This window comes from Tachysurus fulvidraco, chromosome 11 (genome assembly GCF_022655615.1).
Source record: "Tachysurus fulvidraco isolate hzauxx_2018 chromosome 11, HZAU_PFXX_2.0, whole genome shotgun sequence".
Taxonomy (NCBI): domain Eukaryota; kingdom Metazoa; phylum Chordata; class Actinopteri; order Siluriformes; family Bagridae; genus Tachysurus; species Tachysurus fulvidraco.
This window is the reverse complement of record NC_062528.1, coordinates 15,816,249-15,823,325: the sequence shown is the minus strand read 5'-3', so window position 1 is coordinate 15,823,325 and position 7,077 is coordinate 15,816,249. Positions and strand designations below refer to the sequence as shown.

The following is a 7,077-nucleotide window of genomic DNA, read 5'->3' as shown; positions in this document are numbered from 1 at the left end:
AGACACTGGACTACATGCTTGAATACCTTGAAGCAATGCACCATTTACATCAGAAAAACGGTTCTACAGTTCAGTTATCATTCTATCCAGACATGGATATAGCAACTTTGTTTTGACTTGTTCGGCATCTGTGCTGATTCTCCTATGTGCACCATAAGTTGTTTCAACAACAAAATCCTCCATCCATTTTTTCTTCTGTCTCTGGCCAGAAAGTTGCTCCTCAACTACAATGTGATTATCTTCACACACTGCCTTTGCTCTAGCATATGAGAAGACGCATTGGATGAGAAACCGAACTGTGTATTGGTCCAGTAAACTGCAATTACAAGAACTGCACCGATGCAGATGTCATATCATAGCAATCCATCAGTAAAAGCATACACACCTTGTACTCTCTGATGTTTGCTCTGCTCGGCGTCCCTGCGGATTGAAAAACGTGCTGAATCAACGCAGACTCAGTTCAGGGGAGAAGCCGCATGCATGTCACCCTCTATACAAAACGTTATCAACTATTATTCAGCATCAATTTGTTTTTGTGATACCATTTTCACACAAATGGATTTATCTAACACAAACATAGAAAAATAATAAAATAAATGAATAAAAAAAGGGCACAAATATACATTTTTTTTCCTCTGACAGGTGTAGTAGCCTATCTTTTATTATTTTGATTCCTGATGCATGTTTATAACACTGAATTTTGCTAGATAAGCTATAAATATTTGACTAAAACCTGTTTGCATGAACTTTAACTTTTGTAACTGAAATTTTGTAACTGTTACCCCGCCTCTTACACCTGGAACATTGTGCTTTGCGAATTACTCATCATGTGTTGGTAAATGGTGTGTGCTACAGTTTGCTATGCCGATTGAGAAACGCAATAGAGAAACTGTTTGCCAGAGTATACCCTGACCTATAACGTTATCTTCTTCACCCTGTTCACCGAGTTCACAACTATCGTCGGGGTGGTCAGCTACGACAGGGGCTGCCAACCCGAGGCTCCCAAGCCGCATGCGGCTCTTCGCCCGGTTTCATGTGGCTCTTATGTTAATATCGAAGTTTGTATTTGTGTTTTTTTATCATGCGTGTTCGCTTCGCTTGAGTTCAATACAGTATTTTCATCAAACGCGCATGTAAGTGGGATGAAAATACCTCAAAGTTTACCAGTAGGAGCAAGATCATTTGAGTAAACAATTTGTGTCAAGTTCGCTCTCAAAATGGCAGGGAAAAAAAGGTGATGATCATGTGTGCCCATGTGTATGATGTGGCTCTTTGCGGTAACACAGTAAAAAATGTGGCTCTTGGTCTCTGACTGGTTGGCCACCCCTGGTCTACGATAACAGGAGGTCCTCCAGTAGGTGCTTCCATGGTGGTTTCAGTTGTGCTTCCGCCTCCTTTTGGCAACATTACGCTGAAATAGAGCGTGCAGAGCTGCGTAATGCAATCTAGAAGCAGTGAATCGCCCAACCTCCCTTATTGCAGTCACAAACATTTCTTCTGATTTTATTTTGTAGTAACGAGTAACGAAGATGCTTAGTGGAAATATAGCGGAGTAAAAGTATACATTTTATCTAGGAAATGTAGTGGAGTAAAAGTGAAAGTTGACAAATTTAAATTGCGAATTAAAGTACAGATCCGTGAAATTTATACTTAAGTACAGTAACGAAGTATTTGTACTCCGTTACATTACAACACTGGTGTATGTGTGTATGTATGTATTAAGGTTTGTGTGTATGTATGAAGGTATGTATGTAGGTATTAATTAATAAATTATTAAAGGATTAAAGTGTTGTTAAACATATGATGGCACCCCATTTTTACTTTTAAAGTTAAGCACTATTTTATAATGCAATTATAGACAGAGCAGAGAACACAGACCCATCACCATCGACAAGACACCTGTGGAGCGTGTGAGCAGCTTTAAGTTCCTGGGTGTTAACATCAGTGAGGATCTCACCTGGTCCACACACACTGACGCAGTGCTGAAGAAGGCACACCAATGCCTATTCTTCCTGAGACGGCTGAGGAAGTTTGGAATGAGCCCCAGCATCCTCAGAACATTCTACACCTGCACTATAGAGAGCATCCTGACGGGCTGCATCACTGCCTGGTTTGGAAACAGCACCGCTGGCAACCGTAAAGCTCTGAAAGGGGTCGTGCGAACTGCCAGCCACATTGTTGGAGGTGAGCTTCCCTCCCTCCAGGACATCTACAACAGGCGGTGTATAAGAAAAGCTCGGGGGATCACTAATGACTACAGCCACCCGTCCCACAGACTGCTCTCTCTGCTCCCCTCAGGAAGACGTCTCTGAAGCATCCGATCCCGCACTAGTCGACTGAGGGATAGCTTTTTCCCTCAGGCCATCAGACTAATTAATAGCCATAACTAACACAGCATACAGCATACTTCCACAATATGGTATGCTACACACTGCACTCAAACTTCAACAGTTCAACACTGGACTATACACACACACGCACACTGCATTCGTACTGCATCAATACACACTGGACTGTACACACACTGCATTTAATTTAAAATAACAATCTATCTGAGAATAAGCTCTCGGTACACAGGAAATTTCTGTATCTGTACAGTCTGTTGCACCTTACATGTTACATATATATTACATGTATATAATACATATACTTATATATATTATTTATATTTATACTTATACATACATATATATGTATATGTATGTATGGATATATATATATGTCTAGTATATATGTCTATATATATATATATATTATTTATATTTATACTTATACATACATATATATGTATATGTATGTATGGATATATATATATGTCTAGTATATATGTCTATATATACTATGTATGAGCACATTGCATCCTTTCCACATTTTCCGTGTTTGCACATTTCAATTTGTACTAAGCATTTTGCACATTTTTTTTAACCTATTTGTAAATTGTTCTATTTATGTTTCTTAACTACTGTATGTGAATGGTTCTGCAATTTCTGGAGCTCGCTCCCAAGAATTTCACTCACCATGGCACATGTGCTGTGGAGATGTGACAATAAAGGTGACTTGACTTGACTTGACTAAAGTTTTATAATGATGCTTCTAGGCTTCTGTACAATTTTTTCTGTTGCTTTATCAGTACTTCTTAATAAATTCGATCACAGAGGAAGTAAGGACTAAAGAATATATAGTTTTATATATAGATTTACAAAACTACAAATAGGGGTTGTGCATGCATACATTATAATCAGCTATTAGGATTTGTGCTACTCTGTATGATTATACTGTTTATACTATTTTGTTACTCCAGAATGATTCCAGAATGACTCCACACTTGTTTGTTACAATTACCATTACCATTAGCTAAAACAGTGATGACAAACAGAAAATGGGTCTTCTAGTTAGTTCCACACTTGTGTCTATCTTCAATGCTGTTCTTAGTGCGTTTACATGTGGGCTTGTCTGTTTTGTTCTCACACCATATGGTGCCAGTTCTGTTCAGGTACCATCTCTGTTGCATTGCCTGATATGCATGTTTCTGAGATGCAGTCCTGGGCCATAGCCGTAAGGGTGTTGTCAAAAGTATCATTTCGAGGTGTCAGGGTGGTTGTTGTTGTAGACATTGGGAACACCTTACACACGTATCATAACTCATCGGTACTGTATGTTGCCATCCAGTTGGTGAATTTACAGAATTTGTTGAGACGATGCTGGGTCGCTCCAAATGATCAGCAGTGCTGACAGGATCAAGATGACTCTCATTTTCCCTCTGTGACACTCGGCACCCTCTTTTCCCGTACCCCTAGTCAATTGCCAACCCAGCAGACTATTGGGTGTCTCAGTAATCTAGTGTACATCACAGGTGTCTGTCGGTGGTGCCGGAACCTTTCGTGTGTGGCTTTGATGGATTCAAGACATTTGTCCATCAACCTTACACACTGTCGGTGTGAGCAGTAGGACTTGGAATGGTCCTCTCCACCTTGGGGATGACCAGTTCTCCCTCCGGAAGTCCTTGACCAGAATCCATTCACCAGGTTTCTGCTTACTCTCAAACTTGCCTTTCTCCTGTTCCTTGACAACCTGCTTAGAAACAACAGTGAGAGCACAGCATAGCTTTTCACAGTATTAATCATAGGATCATCACACCTCATTGTCAATGCAGTACTGTTGGCGGGACCTGGGGGTGTTATTCCCGTGCTTGGGGCCTGCCAAAATGAATTTCAAATGAGCTTGGGTTATATCGTGCTCTGGTATGTGTTCTCATGTAATGTAACACCAGTGGTAGTGCTTTGCCCCATGGCAATTCAGTCTCCTCACAGCATTTGTCCAATTTATTTTTAGAGCGCCATTATCACTACTGATGCACTCAGGGATTACGCACCTAGGTATGATTTCTGTTATTAGGGCATTCAAGGTCACTGTGTGCATCATGTACTACTGTCAATAGTGCAATATATTTGGAGACTTTCATCATCTTCTTGTCTAAACAAGGAGATCTTGCCATGTCCATTTTTTACCGGAAGGTAAACAAAATCATGTTCCCTGAGTGTGTTGGAAAAAGGATCATCTTGTCTCACACCTCTGAGAGCTGCTTTCCTTTGTGCACATCTGTGTGTAACATCCTGCTGTTAAGTAAACTTTCCACTGGTTGAATGTAGCAGTAGGAAGCAGTATAACAGCTGGTGGTTGGTTATTGTTCGTCTGCAGGGGTTCCAAAGGTGGTGGTCTGGGAGGCCAGACATCCAGGACTGGGTCTACAAAAGATTTAAAACACTGAAGAGAAAAGATTGTGAATAAGTTTGTGTTTGATTTGCATGCCCTTTTACTTCCTGTCTCTTGTCTTTGAAGCCTCCTGCGCCTGCAACTTTTCTCTTAACCTTTCTAAATGCCTTTCACTATCACTACCTTTTTCTGGAAATCTACAGTCCATTACCCACTTACAATATTGTGATACAGAACCAGGTCCATAATTAGTTATCATAAATTGAACATTAGGATGTTTACAGGCCCTTAAAAATGGTAATTTCTTTCTTTGCTTAAGCATTTCTTTTCCTCTCTTAGAATATTGTTATTGTCTCTTAGTATATCAGGGGAGCCGTGTGTACTAGCCATCCATAGCCCTAAATTCTCCCAGTTTTAAGACTTTGATTTCATAAGCCTATACATCTCTCTCAGACATCACTTATCATATTAGCTGAGTCCCAGACTCTGCAAAATATTTTCCTCATCCTTCTCTTCTTTATTGCAACAACACACACTCTTAGTACAACAGGAACCCATGATTAACAATAATATGCTCTCACGACTCAGAAACCCAGTTTCCCTTTTACCGGTTCCCAGAATTGTTGGCCTAACTTTACCTACTTTTAAGGCAATTTGTCTGAAGATGGAAAGATCGAGTACATAACCTTTTATTAACCTTTACCCTTTTTTTCTTTTAACTCTCTCAATATTCAATCAACAGACAAAAATCCTTTCACAATGTGCACAAAAACTGTACTTACTTCAATCGTTGTTTGAAAACCCCTCTAGAGTCTGCTCGTTCTTTCTCTCTGCAAGGTTCTTTTTCCCTATAGGATAGTAGCGTCGTCCCAGTCCCACACTGAGTCCTGTTGTCCTTTGGGTCAGACAGGATATTGATAACAACTTGATGTGACTTCTGCAGCCGTCCGTCGCCTCTCAGGTGGTCCTGTGGATATCTCAGACTAGCCCCCAGAAAATGTGGAGGAAATTCCATTCTATTAATCAGAGATAATAGTTCAAGTAAACTTTTCCTAAGTTGCAAGGAAAAAAGCAGCAGAGTCCTGTGGAATATCAAACTTCTTTATTCAATACACTTGCAAGTTTGAAGTCAGTCTGTCCCGACCTAAGTTTGAACAGAGTAGGTTAGTTGGCTTGTAAGCAGTTCTCCATTTATACATACAGTCCCTGACAAAAGTCTTGTCGATTGTGTACAAATTGACCTGAAGTGCCGCTGAAATATATTTCTAATCAAGATTTATTTATTTATTTTTTTACAAGAAATGGCTCATTTTAATCCCAACAGCTTTTGTACTAATGTTTCAGTGCAAAACGTAACTGTCAAAAAGTATTCTAATATTCACAGCTTGGTAAAGCCCATTGAGTCCATTTTTGCAAAGACATAAGTGTTGTCGCCTTGTCATATGAGCTTCACCTGTGACTAATAATGGATCAATTAGGTATCAGGTGTGTATAAAAAGAACCCCTGTACACTAGACCTTCACATCAACTGCAACTAGACCTCTGCAAACATGCCTAAGATTCACCCTGAGACTAAAGTTTTGATTATCAAGAGGCTGAAGACCAGATCCACTGCTGATGTGACAGACACCTTCAGTGTGTCTCAGCGTCAAGTACAGAGGATAAAAAAAAGATTTGAAGAGACTGGAGATGTTTTGGACAAGCCCAGTTCAGGCAGACTCCTTGAGATGACCGTTTGTTGGCTCAAAAATCCAAGACCAGTGCATTTTCCACTGCAGCAGAGCTCCACGAGACCTGGTCACCTGAAGTCCCTGTGTCAACCAGAACAGTTTGGCGGAGTCTGTCTTGAAATGGCCTCCATGGTCGAATCAGTGATCAGAAGCCAGCACTAAACAAAAGACAATTGAAAAACCGTGTGTCATTTGCCAAGGCCCACAGCCTGCTAAAAGGATGGACACTGGAAAAGTGGCAGAAGGTGGATTTTTCAGATGAATCTTGAATTACACCACAGTAGCCACAAATATTGCAGGAGACCTACTGGAGCCTGCATGGATCCGAGATTCACTCAGAAAACAGTGAAGGGGGTGTGCGAGAGATCTGCAGGGTGGAAGGCAACATCAATAGTCTAAAATACCAAGAAATCCTAGCTACCTCTTATATTCCCAACCATAAAAGAGGCCAAATTCTGCAGCATCTCCACATCAAAGTTCCTCAAGGCGAAGAAGATCAAGATGCTCCAGGATTGGACAGCCCAGTCACCAGACATGAACATCATTGAGCATATGTCGGGTAGGATGAAAGAGGAAGCATGGAAGACGAAACCAAAGAATATTGATGAACTCTGGGAGGCATGCAAGACTACTT

At 40.6% G+C, this 7,077-nt stretch overlaps 1 long non-coding RNA gene across 1 annotated transcript in view; it reads right to left on the bottom strand.

The window, feature by feature from the left end:
* Positions 1-2,981: 2,981 nt before the first annotated feature.
* LOC125145904 overlaps positions 2,982-7,077 on the bottom strand; it is a 4,597-nt gene continuing 501 nt past the window's right edge. The window contains exons 1-3 of the long non-coding RNA XR_007144376.1: positions 5,496-7,077; positions 4,571-4,764; positions 2,982-4,071 (exon numbers count right to left, since the gene is read on the bottom strand). The exon at positions 5,496-7,077 is cut by the window's right edge and continues 501 nt beyond it. This is a non-coding gene — a long non-coding RNA (uncharacterized LOC125145904). The remainder of the gene's footprint in view (positions 4,072-4,570; positions 4,765-5,495) is intronic.